The following is a 19,658-nucleotide window of genomic DNA, read 5'->3' as shown; positions in this document are numbered from 1 at the left end:
CATACTGACTCCGCTTTGGGGTCAGGCTGACTGGGGGTGACATCTGGCCCTGTCACTCGTTGGCTGGACAGCCTCTGGCCAGTTACCTAGACGCCCTGCACTCCGGGCTTCCCATCTGTGAAACAAACATCACACCTCATTTAAAAGCTTTCTGAAGATTAGATCCTATAATGTGACGAAGAGCCCAGTACCGTAAGGGATAATAAGAATTCATACATGAATATTATCAGTAGCAGATACTTCCTGGGTATCTAGTCCACGGAAGGTTGTGCAACGGTGACTACAATACAGGACCGTATGGGACTGGAAGTAGGGGAAAGAAATGCACACACACAACCCCAACCACAACCACAACCGCACCCCAAGCACACAGCCCGGGCCCAGCACTGTGAAACGTGCACGCATGCCAACTCATCTCATTCTCACCACGACCCTGGGAAGCATCATTCCCACTCGACAGACGCAGAGACTGAGGCACAGAAAAGTGAAGTCCTTTGTCCAAGTATCACAGGAGAGGTGGAGTCAGGGTTCAAACGAGGCAGTCGGGCCCCAGGGCCTGGGGGCTGGAAGCTCAGCCACGTGACCCCTGCCTGGTGGGTGGAAGGAGGGCGAGCTCAGAAACGTGGGTGTCGGTTAACCCCCCCACAGCACCGACTCGCACTCAGGGCACGAAGCAGGCAGGCAGGTGCTCAGGCACTCAACTACCACCTACGAACAGGAGACCTCGGTGGGATTTCCACTCGATCATCCGGCCACTGCCTGGCCGCCGCTGGCCTTTCCTCCTCGTCACTACCATCGAAGCATCCCTGGAAAAAGGGAGCAGGGCTGAGTGTGGTCTGAGGGCGGCCCGGGCCCATCGTAGGCCCTGGGTGTGGCCAAGGACGGCTTGGAAGTCTGGGCAGACCACCCAGCAGGCTTCCCACCCACACACTCCCTCTGAGCTCAGGAAGTGGAACCAGAGAGAAGCTGCAGGGAGGAGAGAGCTCAGGAAGGGTATGTCTGTCCGACCAACTGCCATGGCAACCGCCCAGCCACGGGAGAGAGGACCGGGGCATCGCTCAGGTGCCTGAGCTCCGTGCCCTCCACATCCCCACCCTGAATTCCCCACCTGTGGAAGGAAAAGGCAAGGATTGTGCCCGGCACACCCAACGATGGAAGAAAAAGAGGCAAAGCACGTGAGTCAGCAGAATGGGGTTGCTAACTGAAAAACAAAACAAAACAAAACAAAACAGGCCAAAATAAAATAAATGGACGCGATTATGACAAGGAGGTGGGACAGAGGGACCTGGGCTGACAGACAGACTGCCCGCCTGTCCTGGGTACCGAGCACGGTGCAAGGCTTAGGGACAGGGGCACAGGGGACAAGCCAAACATTTCCTAATAGAGCTGGGCACTCACACTCACTGGTTCCAAGTCACGATACTCAGGATCCCCGAATAAAAGCTTTAAAAAACTACGGATGGTTTACTCTCACCAGGGAGGACAGCGGCCCTAACAGACACGACAACTTGGAACGACAAGGTGAACAAGCCTTGCTTTCTCCGCGGTGCTGGGCCATTCACAAAGCTACCCAGGGCCCTCGTCATCAGCCACAAGAATCAAAACAGTATGAACTGGCCTAGGAACAGAGAGAAAATTTAATCAAATGCAAAGTCTGAAGCGAGACCTGTTTATTTCATAAAATGAGGGGGAAATTGGGAAGAGAAGGACGGACGGAGCAGGAAATGGTGCCAAGCCAACCAGTTTACTGCCCGAGAAGTGCAACAGTTACACTCTTCATTTCTACCAAGATATTTCAGACAGATTAAAAGTTTACATGGACAGAGCAAAACTGCAAAAAAAAAAAAAAAAAAACCCAGAAGAAAATGTAAGTAAGTATTTATATAATCCTGGGGATAATAAGAAGGCCTTTCTACAGGAAGGCACCAAAAACAAAGATCATAAAACATGGGTCTGGATCTGTGACAATTTTTAGACTTTCTATGTCAAAAAAGCACCACAAGTTTTAAAACTTAAGCAACAACGAAAGCAGTAACAATCTGAGAGAAGTATTGGTGAGACCAAAGATGGACAAAAAGTTACAAAGTTACAATCTTTAATATAGAGTTCTTTAAGAAAAAAAAAAAAGAACTCTTACTAGAAAAAATGGGTAAATACCCCAATACAGAAAATAGAAACTTATAAAAATAATCAACCTACCCTGCTAGTTTCCAAAGACATACAAATTAAAACCACCAAAATGCCACTTTTCGTCTTCCAAATTGGCCAATATTTTTAGAGTAACTAATGCCTGATACATAAAAGGAAACAGGGACAAGCATTTGGGGGATAGCAAACAATAACACCTGTATCAAAAGTCTTCAGCATGTCCTTCCCTTTGACAGAGCAATCCCACACCTAGGAACTGACCCTCGGGAAACACTGAGAGTGCCCCGGAGATCAACTCAGAAGGATGCGGAGCAGAGCGGAGCTTAGTGTGCCAAGGATCTGACGACAGCCCCCACGTGCACATCGGAATGCCTGATTAATTGAGTCACGGGGCCTCCACAGACGCAATGCTACACGGCCCCACCACAACCACAGGTTGGAAGACTATTCAGTAACACGGGAGATGACAAAACATACGAAGGAAAAGACGGTGACTGCCCACGTAATAGAAACACACAACGCGTGTAAGAGGTCTTCAGGCAGCAGACACTCTGGCTGCTGGCACGGTCCCTCGGGCTGGCGGCATTCACAGTGACTTGCCTTTTCTTCCTTTTTCTTTCTTTCCTAGCCTATTACCTTCTAAGTTGCCGACAACTAACAGGTCTTGCCTTTATAGCAGGAGAAATACAACAACAAAGAAGCTTGATCAGACTGAAACAAAGGCCCGAGATGAAGGGGCTGGAGTTCAGCGTTGATGACCGCCCCCCTCCTGGGTATGTGACCGTCCCTCCGGACCCTTTCAGTGGCTCTAGGTCAGACCTGACAGCAGTCCCGGCCCTTGGTCAGGAGGATCACGGCCAAATGAAAGCCATCGCCCTAACCCCAAAGCCTCTCGTCCAAGTCACCGTGCGCTGGTTATGAATCAGACGGGAGGGGGCGTCAGGGTGTGGGGAGAGGACTGCTGTAACTCTGAAACTAACTCTGTAGATGTGTCCCCTCTCCAAGTGCATCCAACTGAGAAAGACACGCCCCCTGGGCGCTGACCGGGGCACATTCCCGGTTTCCCACGTGAAGAAGAGGGTCCCTAACAAACTGGAGGGTGTCAGGGGCGGTGACTGGGACACACAGAGGTCTGGAAATGGCCACAGGAGGACTGGTTTAGGGACGCAGGTGTGAGCCCCTGATCGCAGGGGCAGGAAGAGACTGGAGGTGGGCGATGGAGGGTCCGGCGTTTTGTGGAAGTGGAAGGGCAGCTGTTTTGTGTCCGGGGACAAAACGTGTTACTGACCCGGAGCTGCCAATCCTGGGCTGGGCCCTGGTGTGGCTGACCAGATGGGGGTGGCGGGGGTGGGGTGGGGTGGGGGTGCTGCAGATCACATTGCTCAGGGGCACAGACGGGGTGGGAAGGGGGCAAGGCCTCCCCTGAGCGCAGGTGAGCCGGCACAAATGACCCCAGGGCCCGAACAGTCACTGTCGCAGGCTCGCGCAGAAATGCCGCGGGTCCCAGGGAGAAAAGCGGTGTCGGAGCCGCGCAGGGAAAATCTCAGAGGAAGCCTGCTCTGAGCAGGTGTGGGTTAATGGAAAAGATGGGAGAGGAAATCAAAAATAGGAGGAGGGGCCATCGCTAGAGAGTGTATCGTAGAAGGAAAAATCAACTGTCCCCTGTCCCCGGCACAGCGAGGAGAGGGAGCAGGGAAGTTCAAGGGGACCACGGTGAACTCAGCATCAATAGAAATGGCCGTTAGGAGAAGAAGGAGAAAACCATCTTTGGGGCGGGGACAGGAGTCCTATCACCGGGGGGGGGGGGGGGGGGTCATTAAGAAGCTGGCCGTTGGGACCCAGTTCCCTGTACGATCGGCTCATCCTCATGGGGATCTTAATGAGGACATTCAGCTATCTGCCCAGGGTGTCCGTCGGGACCCTTGCATCCTGATTTCTTCTCGCTCTTCATGACCCTGCACTGCCACAGGCTTGTCCGCCCTCCTCGTCCCACCACACGGGGTGACACAGAGCCTGGTCGCTTCACCCTCAAGGTCCCCGGGTGTCTCGTCGCCTGGAACTCACAACATGTCTCCGAGGAAGAGTCAAAGAGGTCCTCACCTTCACATCAGTAGGTTCTTGGAAACTTCGAGTCGAAGCAGAACTAATTCACCATAGGCTAAAGTTGATATAAACAAGCGTGCAGTTCCTACAGCGTATTCCTGGTCACAAAAACATCACCACCCTTCTCAATAAAGACTTAGAACATTTCTAATATTAAACCCTGAAATAAAGGTGAGCTATGCATACACTTAAGAAAGATTAATAAAAACAAGTCAAATCATTATTTTTCCAACCCGCTCATTTCCATCCCGGGTCACGGGTGCGCGGCGCCCCTGCGGCAGGCAGCTCAGGCGAGCGCAGGCGGAGATCTGCCCCGGACAGGAAGCCGTCCATCGGAGGGCCACTCACACACACCCTCCTGCTCACTCTTCCCGGGACAATCTCGACTTGCCAGTCACCATCCACGCACAGCTCGGGGATGAGGGTGAAACGGGAGTCCCCAGCGAACGCCGCAGAGACCTGGGGGAATGTGCACACTCCCCACGGGGGCCCAGGCATTCATGTTTCTTCTCATCAACGCTACAACGGTGTCGAACAAAATGGTGTTCATTCTTGGAGGACCTGCTGACCTTGAGAATAGCTGAGGTCAAACCAAACCTTTGATCAACTGATCCACTCTTCGAAAAAAAACCTGAGTTATTTTTTTTAACGTTTATTTATTGATTTTGGCAAGAAAGGAAGGGAGAAAGACAGAAACATCTGTTCCCATATGTGCCCTGACTGGGGATCGAACCGGCAACCTCTGAGGTCCAGGGCGATGTCCTAACAGCCGAGCTGTCCGACCAGGGCAAAACCCGAGTATTTTTAAGCAAAAAGAAAATGGGAAGGAAAGCTTATGCGAAGCCAAACAGCCACCCGAACAGCAAGCAGCTGGTACACGACAACACGGGAATGATGTGATCGCAGAAAACCCAGCCCGAAGGGAGCTGCAGGGCCTGGGGGGCGGGGTGGGGAAGGACACGGGATGTCTCGGCGTGGCCACAGGGCCTGGGGGGCAGGGGCGGGGAAGGACACGGGATGTCTCGGCGTGGCCACAGGGCCTGAGCACCCTGCCAGCAGCCGCTCAGGGGCTTGTGGGTGCACAGAATTCAAATGCTGAGTGACAACGAGGTCACCACCAAAGGCAGCCAGGGTGGGCAGGCCTGTGTCCTGCCACAGGGACTTCGGAATCTCCCCCCCCCCCCCAAGCGCACACACACACAAAGTCTGGTGGGTATTTGGCCCGCGGTGGGGTCACAAATGTTCCAGCCTCTCCCTGAGTGGGGAAATACTGGAAGGAAACATAAAGCCACCAGCTTCTGCATGTTTGGTCAGTGATGAAGCACCCCACCCCCGAAATCCTCAGCACAGGTGGGTGAGAAGTCAGGCGTACCAAGTCCCGGGGACCCTCCCAATCCTTGACACAGCACTTGCCACGTGCAAGACCTTCCTTCAAGCACTCCTAAGCACAAACTTACCAATTTCAACTGGCAAAGGGTCTGAATGGACATTTTCCCCAAGAAGATATACAGATGGCCAATGAAGTGCGGGAAAAGAGGCTGAACACCAGCAGCCACCAGGGAAATGCAAACCCACACCACGAGGGGACACCAATGCAGACCTACTAGGATGTCTAGGCTCACGAGTGCTGGGTGAGGATGTGGAGAAGGTGCAATTCTCGTTCCTCCAGATGTGAAACAGCAGGGAGAGTGAACACCCGGCCCCTCTGGTCCGGCCTGGGGTGAGGACGGGGCGGGTGGAGCTCCAGACCAGTAGGAGCACCCGGAGGGGTGTGGCATCCACGGAACACCTGCTTCTGTGTGAGGGAGTCCTGACAAGTCATTCCAACTCCAGGACTGTCAACACGAGGCTTGCTGTTGAATGAACCCCTTTGCCAGTGGCCCTATTCAAGCTGTCAACACCTCCACCCGCCTCCCAACAAGGCCCCCAGGGTGCTCACCGCCCACTGCCCCCAGAGTAAGCAGCTCCGGCCTCTGCCCACCAGACTCGCTTGCTGTTTTGATCTACATCTGCACCTGATTCATGAGTTATGCTTACCACAATACCATGACAAATTAGAAAGGTACCCTGATTTTAGTTTATTATTAGTTTTAATCAACTCACAGAGATGTCTAGACAAGGACATTTTAGTAACCAAAGTCCTTTTAAAAGGCCGTATGCATCAGGGGTTCACAAGGAAATGTCACCCCCCCCCCAACACTCTGATTTGACAAGGAGACAAACACAGAAGGGTACTTTAAACTAATATTGATGAGTTAGCGTCTTAAAAGTTGGGGAAGTTAACAGATAACAGTCTGTTTAGGGTATAAATGAAGTATTGACATAAAGAGAAAAGAAGGCGGGCAGGCAGTGACAGTGACCTCCTTTCACAGGGGAGGAAGCCGGGGGCCCCTGGACGGCGGCGGGGGCCGGATCTGAGGCTGGCAGAGCGGGCCCACACTCCCAGGCCCTGCAGGAAACCGCCTGCAGCCTCCGACGTGGCCCCTGTCTCTCTCCGCTCACAACGTGGACGGGACCAAGGGGGGCAGATTCCATGCCTCTCCTTCCCTTCCGGAGGGTGTCTTTTGGACAAGATGACTCCTTTCTCCTGCTGTGGACCCTGTCCCCCAGCCCAGAGGAGTGGGGGTCGAGGTGAGGGGGCGCAAGCATGGCCTCTCCTGCAGGCACAGACCAAGGGCCAGGGGCTGTCTCAGCTGTCTGTCCTGACCGCTGCAGAAAAGCACAGGCCCGGCTCCTGGTACGACCGCCGACCGACCGGAGCCGCCGACCCGCCATGGGGCTCGGGCTCCACCCCGAGGCTCTGCTTTCCCTGGAGAGGCAGAGCGCCTCCGCCATGCTCCCTGCAGCCCGGCCGGGCGCGGGCCCCTCACCCCAGCTCCCGAGGACAGTCTGCTTTATGTCCTCTCTGCCTCCCTACCCCGTCTCCGGCTTTCTCTCTATCCGTGCGCCATTTCCTTAGACGCTGCAGTTTTTCCTATAACATCATGTCTGATCCAGACTTTCCTAAAAGCACCCTTTCAGGCCGGGCCGCGGCCCCGGTGTCGCTCCCAGCTGGGCTGGACCTGCACCGCGGCCCGCCCTCCCCTCCAACGAGTGGGAGCCATCCTGGCCCCTCTCCCATTCTCCATTCAAGGGAGTCACAATACACATTTTCATATCAAAAGCCACCCCTTGTACCTCGGCCTTCCTGCAAGTAGACAAAATACACTCAATCAACGTATAAATAAAAGAGAAAGGATGTGCTCAGTGCTTAAAAATATGTCTACCCTGGGCTTGGACTTGAATACGGCATGAATTTCCCCCAAACTTCTACTTCTTGTTCGACCTTCAAAATCACACATTTCTTATCACCTCTTCTGGGAGGACAAGGGGTGTTTTTCCACGGGCTCTGTGAAAGGGCGGTCCCCCAGCAAGACAAACAAGACTCTGTGCTGAGAGGCCATTGGAAGCTGACCTTCTGGGACCTTCTAACGTGACAATGAGGACGTGATGGATGGCAGCGTCCTCGGGGCCCCGTTTTCAAGCTAAGGCAAGCACCATCTTCCTCCGGCCGCAGAAAGGCCTGGGATTTCAGCTTTAGAAACAAAGTAGGGGCAAGCGAGCCGTGAGCCATGGGAGAGAAAGGGGCCGGAGAGGAGGGGCGTCAGGGGGATGCCCCCACCCCCACAGCGGCTCCTTCCACGGTTCACGAAATCAAACAGCTAGCAGAGAACCCAGGAGTCATCCAGTTTGACTGGCTGGGGAAGCTCAGGCCCGGTGAGGCAAGGACTTGTGAAGGCCACCCAGCTAGAGGGTGGGTGGGCCACAACTGGGGGTTCCTTCCTGACCCCATGAGGGCTCTGCCCACGGTCCCACGCCGCCTGCCCTCGCCGCCGAGCACCTGCTCTGTCGTTCTGAGTTCTGGGCTCTGCTGAGCCACTTGCCTGTGTGGACAAGGATCTGAAAAGCTCACAGCCCCTTGTCCAAAAACAACAGAGCCCTGGCCAGCACCGGTTAACCAAGTGGGATGATGAGACCCACAGGCGGCTCTCCGGGCCTCTAAGAGGCTTCCACAATCTGTCCCCTGGAGAAACAAATGCCAAGAGGTTGAAGAAAAGGCCACCCAGCCTGCCTCTGGGGCCTCCTCCCTATCCGCTCTTTGTTTTGTTTACGGGAGGAAAACTCTTCCACTGTTCAGAGAGGGAGACATGAGGTACCTTCCTCTGAGGACAGGGCCCAGGTCTCCCTTCCATCACACATGGGGGGGGGGGCACCCCAGAGCCTCCGGGGACCACACCACAGCCTGTTGTCCCTGGGGGCTGCAGCCTCAGAGCGTGTCAGAGCCCTGTGTCAGGGCCCTGGGGGAAACATGAGTCAGAGCAAAGAGTGGCCTCGCCTGTCTGTGTTCCTCCCGGGCCTCCCATTGTGTCTGCGGAGCCGGGTCGAGGTGAACTCTGGCGCACGCACAAGTGGGAGCAGTTAGAGCGTTTACGGAACCCTCCTCCACATCTCCGCCGAGGGATCTGTCCAGCCCCAGGAGCCCCCGTGGACACGGACCCCTACTTCAGCAGAGATACGGCTTCCTTTCCCTGACGTAGGTGCTGTGAAGGGAACCACTAGCGGACAGCAGGGAGCTGCCTGTGCCCGGCCCAAACCTGGGAAGATGGGCTGGGCTGACAGCAACATAGCGGGCCTCTGCAGAACCCCACGAAACTGCCTCCGTTGTCTGAGCTCCATCCAAAACACAACAGTTTTCTCAAAAGCCTCGAACGTCCTGAATCGGTCTCGACACACCTCAACATACCTGGATGCATGAGCTCAAGTTCATGAGTGTTCCATTTCACTGGGTCCCCCCAACACGTGTTCCGGTCCCCACCCTTAGGAAGCCTGGGCTGGGGCGGGGGGCAGGGGTTCCGGTTCCCACTCTTAGGAAGCCTGGGCTGGGGCGGGGGGCAGGGGTTCCGGTTCCCCCCCTTAGGAAGCCTGGGCTGGGGCGGGGGGTAGGGATTCCGGTCCCCACCCTTAGGAAGCCTGGGCTGGGGCCGGGGGGGGGGGGCAGGGGTTCCGGTTCCGGTTCCCACCCTTAGGAAGCCTGGGCTGGGGCGGGGGGCAGGGGTTCCAGTTCCGGTTCCCACCCTTAGGAAGCCCGGGCTGGGGCGGGGGGCGGGGGTTCCGGTTCCCACCCTTAGGAAGCCCGGGCTAGGGCGGGGGCAGGGGTTCCGGTTCCGGTTCCCACCCTTAGGAAGCCGGGCTGGGGCAGGGGTTCCAGTTCCGGTTTCCACCCTTAGGAAGCCTGGGCTGGGGCGGGGGCTAGGGGTCCACCAGAGGAACAGAAGGGCTCGGGACAGAGCTCTCTCTGACACAACCCCAGGCTGCACACTGAAGCCTCCCCCTCTTCTCCCCAAGAAGAATGGCCGTGCCCACCACCCATGCAGCCCACTTTGTCGGGTTTTAGAAACACAAAAACTGCCCCCAGGCCTCCGCATTCTGCAGAGGGAGATGGTCACAGACACAATGTGGCAGGGGCTGTCAGTCAGGTGGAGCCCGGAGCAGGAAGTGCTCCCCAGCAGTTCACATGATCACCCCTGTTGCTCCCCACCCTCACCTGACCGTTTGTTAACTCAAGTTAATACCATGTTTCCCCCACGGATAAGACGCACCTTAATTTTGGGGCTTGAAGTTTGGGGGGGGGAAATGTATTACATAAAGTTACTGACCTCAACTTTTATTCATCATAAAATTCATACAGCTCCTTATCACTGTCAAAACTCCCATCCATTAGCTTGTCCTCACCTGTGTCTGATGATGTATCACTGTCTTCAACGAGTGCAAAAACAAGCGAGAAAAAGCGGGAAATGCAAGTAAAAAAACTACAACCACTGTATAAAACGCACCCGGTTTTTAGACCCCACGTTTTTCGGAAAGGGTGAGTCTTATACATGGGGAAATATGGTACATCAATACATTTTTGTTTGCAAAAACTCAAACACCACAGACACATATGCATGCGGTATACGAAAAGTAACATTTACCCCACCTTAGATGCCCTAATGCAGTCATCCAGACTTTTTTCTAAGTAAGCATGTATATTTAGAAAAAATAAAATTAAAAACATCATATACTCATGCTACTTTAAATTTTTTTTCCCCCTTACTTCTTGCAAGTCAATAAATAAGGCACAACATCATCATAACTGAATCATACCTAGTTCACTTTATGGCTACATTAGTGTTTGTTTAACTTATCCATTATTGGACACATTTTCTGCTCTTCACTGTGTGCTGTATGGATTTTGATCTTGCAATTGACTTTTTAGTTTTCTTGTCATCTTTCCCTCTATTCTATCTCCATTTCCATCATATCCCGATGCCTTCTAATCTCAGATTGTCCTCTGCTGAAGAATGTGGCTTCAGTCGCACAAAGTGTCTTCTCACCGGGTGAGAAGAGGGTGCCAGTTTCCAGACAATTGCTCCTGGATCTTATGGTATAATTATCTTCAGAGGTGGGTACTTTCAGATTCGGTTGGTTCTCACTATTCATGGCGGCTTTGGTCTACTCTAAAGCTGCTGTAACACTCCATTAGCTTAGTCTGAACCGAGGCTCCTAGGGGAAAGACAGAGGTTCCTACAAGTCTCTGGTCACATTTCCACCAACCGATCAACGTTAAACTCCATTTTCTGTGTGTTCCTGTTTAGAGACACCTTACTTTATACGCATGGTCGCTTCATTAGCATTGAACTCAGGTCAGAGAAAACAGAGGACAGAAGGGAAAAGTGGCAATGACAGACTAGGAGAAAATAATGGCACCACATATAACAAAGTGTTGCATGCAGAATATATAAAGAACTCCAACCGATAAACAAGAAAAGACAACCCAACAGAATACACACACGCACACACACACACACACACACACACACACACACTATGAATACTCAGGTTACAGAAAGGAGGCAGGAACAGCCAAGACACATATGAAAAGATGCTCGGCCCCACTAATAATCAGAACATATGCAAATTAAAACAAGACAAATGCAAATTGAAACCATACGTCCATTGGACTGGCGAAAATATACAAGTCCGATCGTATGGAGTGTTGGCTGGCACAGGGCAGGAGTGACAACTTCCACGGAGAGCTGGTGGGGACCGCAGCACTCACGGTAGACAGCAGTGGGACAGGATCTAGTAGAGATGGAAAGAGCCAAACAATTCTGGTCCTCGCTGTCTATGCTGGGAAGTGTCACACGCGACCCCACCAGGGGCAAACAAAGGTGCTGACTGCGGCCATGTTTATCCTGAGAACAACAGCAGGCAGGCTGAACGGCCATCCCTAGGAAATGGACGGCCGCACTGTAGCTCGATTATACAGAGTCCTTTCCTAGGACCCCGAAAATGAACGAGGTAGAGCCCAATGAAGCAACATGGGTCCATCCCCCCGAAACGCAGCAAGTTGCAAAATGACCCACCTGGTGTGACAGCCTTCCGATAAACTCATGAACCCACAGACAACCCTCTGCATCGTGCAGAGACACAACATGCAGCGAAAGTTGCAAAATACGGAAAGATAAATCATCTTTGGGAAGAAGGCAGTTCAATGGGACTGAACAGGAGAATGAAATGTACTTCCAAGGTACTGTATCGACAATGTTCTCTTACTTAAAACACAAAAACTGGAAAAATAAAGACATAAAAAGAAAAACAGCATGCAAGCACATAACTATGCCACGAAGCTGAATATCACAGCTTCTTGGAGAGCGGTCCCACGGTGTTCTGAGAATGCGGAGGACAGAGACCCCTGCCTCCCTCTACCTGAAGGGGGTGTCTCTGGAGCTTTGAAAGAGAAATAGGTGGGGGAAGGGGTGGAGAAGGTACCAGTGACTATAAAGCCTCTGCAGCTGCTCAGAGGCCCCTTCCTGCGTGGCCTGCTCTGGGCCTTTGCGCCCCAAGTACCAGAGGCCAGGAGCCCCGGGGCTGGCTCCTCCCACCCGGGCAGTGTGGGCCCGGAAAGGAACATGGAGCACACACAGAGCATGTAACGAACACCCACACCAGGGGGAGTCAACCTGTTTAAACCTACCGCCCACTGCTGTATCTCTGTTAGTGGTAACATTTTCTAACCGCCCACTGGTTCCACAGTAATGGAAGGGGAAGGTAACAAAGTAGGGAAGTAACTTTACTTTATAAAATTTATAAAGCAGAGTTAAAGCATATAATAATAATTTAATAATTACTTACCAAGTACTTTATGTCGGATTTTCGCTAAGTTTGGCAGAATAAATCTTTATAAAACAACTTACTATAGTTAAATCTGGCTTTTTATTTATATATACTTTGGTTGCTCCACTACCACCCACCATGAAAGCTGGAATGCCCACTAATGGGCGGTAGGGACCAGGTTGACTACCACTGATCTAGAGGGTGTCATCAACACAAACCAGAGGCAGAGAGATCCCCACAAGAACTGAGCTCCGTTATTTCAGAATGCAGGATCATGATGGCGACAGTGTGCCTGATGGCCTAGAACTATCCACGACCATCGCCGACTTCCGAGAGGAGGTAGGCAACGAACAGGCACCACCCATGGGCGAAGCGGAGCTGGTTCACTTAACAGATGGCGGCGTTTTCAGAGATGTGTCAAGAACAATGATGGAGACGTCCACAATGCTGAACATGCAAAATCACCACAGGAGACCTTTTCTGACCATCTCCTAGCTGTTATGCAAATGTAACCCATTATAATGCAATCGAACACTTTCGGTAATGCAAAATAACTCATGTCCAACCACTGCTGAAAGATTGTGGTTAACAACTTGTAGCAATTATTACTGGGGCGAGGGCAAGAGATAGAGAGAGAGAGGGAGAGAGAAATAAATGATGAGAAATGGAACGTGTCATCGTTCCCTAGTTACCGTTAAATCTCCTGCTGGACAAGGGCTTGATGAAAGAATCTTTTTAAGGATGCATGTTGGATAATTGGAGCTGAGTACCCGGGAGCTGGACTGCAGAATACTGCTGGGCTCTCGGTTTTAATTCACCCTAACTGAAAGGTAAGACGAGCTTTGCCAAGTGGACACACTTTCAGTAACAGTAAAGGAAGAGACCGAATGCCTAATGTTTCCCCTTCTGGGTCCTGTCTCCCCAGGAAAACGTGGCCAGTGTTCTGTCAAGTTCCCCTGGCTTAACTGACTGCTTGCTTTGGGCAAATGAGTATTGATTAAGCTATTTTAAAGCCAACAGCACAACACGGACGTCAAACACTGAGTCTGGGCAGCCACAGAAACTGTACCTTCCGGCACTTTGGGTAAGATACACCGCTGACCTTATGTGGTTTGTTTTGTTCCAGTTTTTCAATATTTTATAAAACTGCTGCCATGTCCTTATACTTTATTTCTTTTATGTCTTCTCCAACCGAGGAGAGACCTTGGATTTATAAGCGTTTTCTGCTCTGGTCAATAACAAACGCTTTCGCTTTCTTAATATTTCTGTTTAACTCTTACATCTGTGGTTCCCTTTTCGCAGTTTAGAAACTTAGGAAGGTAAGGACTGATCCCTTCTGCTTGACACAGCGGAAGTGAAGCTACTAGCTGCCGTAGCCCAAGTGAGAAGTGAAAAGGTCATCCACCAAGAACAGGGATTAACGTGATACAAGTTATAGGGTAGGAGTGCTGTTTAAATGACCAACCTCTTCTAGTCGAAAACATGAATTCTTTCAGCTCAGGCAAGATTAGAAAAAGAAGCCTAAAAACTCTTAATAGAGTGGCTCCCAAGAGTAGCTGAACAGGAGCAGCAGCATCAGATTGTCACTCGGTCTGTTATTCAGGCGATGGACATGCTGTGAGAGAGAAAATGGTCACTGGATGGGGGGAAATGGCATACATTTCTCTGTAAGAAGTACAGAAACTTATTTTCCGTTAATGCGTTCTTACAAGAAAACATGTGTTTGTAAAACTGGTTTCCTGGATCAAGTGTTTATGCAATCAGAGCTGAACCGTAAACTATTCTTATAAGATCTTGTTATTTTGAAACATGTATATAGTGAATTCTGTAGCACAAATAAAACTGATGAAACAAAATTTAAAAAAAGAAAGAAGGAAAGATAAAAAGGTGGGACTGCAAGATGGGTCTGAGAATCACTTCCTGCTCATTTTGGTATTCTGGGCCAATCTCATTTGCTATCTTTACTGAATAGTGTCTGAAGTTCTCAAACTTTAATACAGTAAGATAGACATAAAGGAGCTGAACACTATTACTCACCTTTCAAAGCAAAACTATAGAGATAGTAGTTCTGCGGCTGTGGACTGTCTGATCGACACCCCGAGGCCAGAGAGCCAGAAACGCTTCTCAGACTCCCTTGCAGCTAGCTAGGTTCTGGGTATGACTCGGGCTTTGTCAATCAGGCCTTCATGTGACTCAGTGTGGAGAGAAGAGGGGGGAGGCAGGCTGGGGCACCGTTTGAGGGGATGGGCTGCGTGGGAGGTGTGGTTCTGGAGCTGGCAGAGATGGCTCGCTACCTGGTCCTGCAACTTCCCGGCTGTGGCAGAGGCGGCCGCTCCCTTAGTGACTTGGTCTGGGAGTGGTTTGGGGATTTTGTTCCTGAAAGTCCACCTGAAGTTGTTGGGTTTTTTCCTTCAGTCCTCCCAACAGTTCTGAGAGTTATCTAAATTATTGAAAAAAGGAATCCCTTTCTGCCTGAGTGAGTGGATGCTGTTCTTGGCAGCCAAGAACCCTGACCACAGCAAGTTCACTGAATGTTTCTTCTTACCAAGCCTGTGGTCTTTGACTACATCTTTTATTTTCTTGTGAACCCACAGTGCCTGAGCTAAGATGTCTTACCACTATGATTATAACCCATGCTTGACAAATAAATTAACCAATGAATGAATGAGTTTCAAACATCTGCGACACCCGGCAGAAAGAAAACTTAGAAAATTTTCAAAAGATAATATTAGGCCTGGGTCTGGCAAACTTTTTCATGTCAAGGACCAGGTAGGAAACGTTGTCGGCTTTGAGGCCGTACGGTTTCTGTCTCACTGACCCAGTCCCGCCACGGTGGTGTGAAAGCCACCAAAGAGAGCGTGTAAACGAGTGAGTATGTCTGTGTTGCAATGAAACTTTATTTACCAACACAACCGGCTGGCTGGATTTCACCCATGGACCACAGCTTGCCTACAACACCCCCCATGACCACCATCATAAGCTAGAAATACCATAAAGCAATCACCAAAGTGACCCCAACCTGTGGGGAAGTTGAGAGCCGTCAGCCATCCCCTGGACATCTCTGTCCCATTCCAATGTCCTCATGTTTACACAGGACTCCTCTCCACTCCCGGCTTTCTGTTCCAGTGTACAATCTGCCAACAGTTGTAACTGAGAAGAGAGTACCCCCGTGTCTTTCATTTTTGAGAGGTGAGGGGAAAACAGCAGAGATCACACGTATTTGAGCAAGAGGGTTCTATCCTCTCAACTGGCTGAGATACAGAGAATTCCCGCTTCCATCCATAATTAAAACGCATGTGGAAACTTGAACTGATACAGACATTAGCGTTTATACTATAAAATATCTTGATATATTTTAACGTATGGCAATAATAACTAAACAGATTTGCCGCTTATCAAAATAACTTCTGCCCCAGAATCATAAAAGTTGGAAAATGTCACAAATACAAAATGTACGATGTTGTACATAACTTCCCCAGTGGAAATAAATGTGGTGGAGAAGTCACATGGGCCTTGGTCCAAACCCCATCTCGGCCACCATCCACACGAGTGACTGCACATTACTTCTCCTTCGGAGCCTCAGTTTTTCCTCTGCTTTAAGCGAGTATGTGGTTGGTGTGACAAGTGAGATAACCTGCGTACTAAACACAGGGCACAGATCCCAGTAAACGCTTGATAAAGGGTCAGTGCTGCCTGGCCACGTGGTGGCGCAGTGGATACAGTGTCGACCTGGGATGCTGAGGACCCAGGTTCAAAACCCCAAGGTTGCTGGCTTGAACACAGAGTTGCTGGCTTGAGCGTGGGATCATAGACATGACCATAAAGTCGCTGGCTTCAGCCCAAAGGTCACTGACTTAAAGCCCAAGGTCTCTGGCTTTAAGCCCAATGTCGCTGACTTGAGCCCAAGGTCACTAGTTTGAGCAAGGGGTCACTGGCTCAGCTGGAGCCCCCCCCCTTCAAGGCACATATAGGAAGCAATCAATGAACAACTAAGGTGATACAGTGAAGAACTGATGCTTCACATCTTCCTCCCCTTCCTGTCTGTCTGTCCTTGTCTGTCCCTCCTCCCCTCTCTCTTACTAAAAAAAAAGGTCAGTGCTGTGATGATGATGATGATGATGATGATGATGATGATGATGTTGTTGTTGATGGAACAAAGTATGTTTTGAAACGTCAGCAACCAATGGAAACTGCTGATCAGAACCAGGTCCACAGCTCTGTGTGTTAGCCCTGAGGCAGGTCTCCAACTTCACAATTCTATCATCTTTCTATGTAACAGCTCATGCAAAGCCTCTGTCCCCACAGTACACGACAAATGGGCTGGCCCAGGCGCAGATCCTCAGTGCCAAGAGTCGGGTGCTAGCTCTGCCCCACCGCACCTACCCAGTCAGGTAGAAAGCCCCACCGCACCTACCCAGTCAGGTAGAAAGCCCCACCGCACCTACCCAGTCAGGCAGAAAGCCCCACCGCACCTACCCAGTCGGGTGCTGGCCCTGCCCCACCGCACCTACCCAGTCAGGTAGAAAGCCCCACCGCACCTACCCAGTCGGGTGCTGGCCCTGCCCCACCGCACCCACCCAGCAGGTAGAAAGCCCCACCGCACCTACCCAGTAGGGTGCTGGCCCTGCCCCACCGCACCTACCCAGCAGGTAGAAAGCCCCACCGCACCTACCCAGTCGGGTGCTAGCTCTGCCCCACCGCACCCACCCAGCAGGTAGAAAGCCCCACCGCTGCGATCTCCCCGAGCGAGGTCTCACAGACAAGCCACCTCGCAGCCCTGGGCCAGGACGTGCGGCCCATCCCACGCCTCTCAAACTTCAAGGTGCATGTGAGTCCCCTGGAGACTACCGCCAAAATGCAGGTGCTGGTCTAGTGGGTCGGAGGTGAGGCCCAATAATTTGTATTGCTACCAGGTTCCCAGGGGGTGCTGATGAGTCCTGGGGCCACACCTCGGGCAGCACTGGCCTAGAAGGTCTCCTGGCCCCGCCCCCCACCTCCCAGACGCGCTCTGATTGGAACACCGGCACATAGCTGCTCACCATTCGTTCATTCCTTCCTCCTTCTCTTCAGCCCTCTCCCCTCTATCTGTGTGCCGCCTCCCTTTCTATCCTACCCACGGGGTGGGGAGGGGTCGTCTCACGATTCCTAAAGAACCAGAAAGAGGGTGGCTGCTCTCCATCAACAGCATGGAGTAGAGGCAGGGGTGAGAGAGAGAAAGGGAGAGAAAGATGTGGGGGAGGGAGGAAGGAAGGGAGGGAAGAAGAAAGCGAGATTCCTGAGGAACCAAAAACAAAAATACCTTTAAGGGCAAAGCCTGTTTCTTTTCAGCATGGAGCCCTCGCCCCCACCCCTCTCTCCATGCAAAAGCCAAGGACCATATCACCAACACCCAAGAACTCCCGTGTCTCCATCGATTTATAACAGAACCATCAGCACAGGAAAAATCATTCTGGGTTAGTGCCTCCTACATCCACCTGCCGACTGAAAACATTCTCTCCTCGGCCCAAAAATGTTCTTAAGCCTTTCCAGGCCACCATTCACACCCTCCGGGCTCCAGGTTCTTCAGTGAACGCCCGGAGCGGTGGCTGGCTGCCTAAATGACAAGTCCGTGGGGCGGTGGAGAGGGAAAAGCCGACCTCCTAGGACCAGGCAGGCAGAGTGGCCAGAGCCGACCAGCCAGGGGACCTCTGAAGTCCAGGTGTCAGGAAGAAGCTTTTCTGGGAACCCAGTCTCTGCTGGTACAAGAGGCATTAACACCGTGTCTTCCCATTTCAAAGTGTAGACACGCAAAACAGAACACCTGACTGCACAGTCCCCCAGGGCTCTGTCCCAAACGGGGCACCGAAGCTCCGTCCTCAATGGGCCCAGAGGACAATGGGCGCCTCCTCGGGACCCAGGGTGCTGGGTCTCTCGCGGGCCCCGCGCGATCAGCAGGGCCTCTATTGCCACAGTGAGACTTGGCAACAGGTCGCCCCACCCTTGCCCCACTTGGAGGCCTCCCTGCTGTCCAGGCCCGGCCCCGAGACAGTCCAGCCCCGCAGCGTGGAAGAATTCGACTCTGAAATGTCCTGTGGGCAGCAGGCCCTGGCTGGCATGTCAGGACTGTGGTTCCGGCCTCTCGCCATACAGAATAAAGCCCACAAGGGACGTCCCGCCCGTCCGCAGGCCAAACCGCCCCCTCGGAAGCCTCCCTGTCTCCAGGACCTGACGGGAAGGCTGTGCTGATTTCAGAAAACAGCCGGGTCGGGGTGTCGTGGGGGCAAACGTTCTGCCTGGACGTGTGAGCAAGACAGAAGTCTCACTCCGGCTGGCACGGACGCCATCAAGCGTGCCAGTGTCGACCTGGCAGCCTGTTTGACTGGTGCTTCTGAGCCTGCTGTTACCTTCAAGGTCGTGCGGGGCCTTCTCCAGCCCTCGGCCCATTTCCAGACCCCTCTGCGCTCAGAGCGCCCTTCCTGGGCTCAGCAGCTGGACGTCCCGGGGGCTTCTCTGCGGGGCCCTCCGCAGAACTGGCTTCGTACTCTCAATAATCATTGGCAATCATCTATTTGTTTATTGTGGAAAATATGCATAACAAAATCTACTATCTTGACCATTGATTTTAGAGAGAGAGGGGAAGGGGGGAACAGAGAGAGAGAGAGAAAAAACATTGATTTGTGGTTCCACTTATCTATACATTCATCGGTTGCTTTTTGTGTGTGCCCTGACCAGGGATCAAACCCATAATCTTGGTGTATTGGGACGATGCTCTAAGCAACTGAGCTATCTGGCCAGGGGCCTTGACCACTTTTTAATGTAACAACTCCAGTGGCATTAAGTACATCCACACTGTTGTGCAACCATCACCAGCATCCATCTCCAGAACTCTTTCATCTTCCCAAACTGAAACTCCGTACCCATTAACCAGTAACTCCCATCCCCTCCTCTTCCCCCAGCCCTGACCACCACTGCTCTACTCTCTGTCTCTATAAATCTGACTACTATATAAAGCTCCTGTAAGGGAAATCATACAGTATGCATTCTCTTGTGTCTGGCTTATTTCATTTAGTATAATGTCTTCAAGGCTCCTTCACGTATAAGCATGTGTCAGAATTTCCTTCATTTTTAAGGCCGAATAATATCCCATTGTATATATGCAGACACCACATTTTGTTTATCCATTCATCTGTCAATGGATACTTGGATTGCTTCCACCTTTTAGCTATTGTGAA

General features: G+C 51.9%; 1 protein-coding gene and 1 pseudogene across 1 annotated transcript in view; one reads left to right on the top strand and one right to left on the bottom strand.

Moving 5' to 3' along the window:
• Positions 1–19,658, bottom strand: part of LOC136392592 (netrin-1) — a 200,401-nt gene that overhangs the window by 107,082 nt on the left and 73,661 nt on the right. The window lies entirely within an intron of this gene.
• Positions 7,863–12,959, top strand: LOC136394496 (multiple coagulation factor deficiency protein 2 homolog pseudogene; annotated as a pseudogene).

This window comes from Saccopteryx leptura, chromosome 2, assembly GCF_036850995.1.
Source record: "Saccopteryx leptura isolate mSacLep1 chromosome 2, mSacLep1_pri_phased_curated, whole genome shotgun sequence".
Classification (NCBI taxonomy): Eukaryota; Metazoa; Chordata; class Mammalia; order Chiroptera; family Emballonuridae; genus Saccopteryx; species Saccopteryx leptura.
Note: the sequence above shows the minus strand (reverse complement) of the source record. Positions and strands in the feature narration are given on the sequence as shown.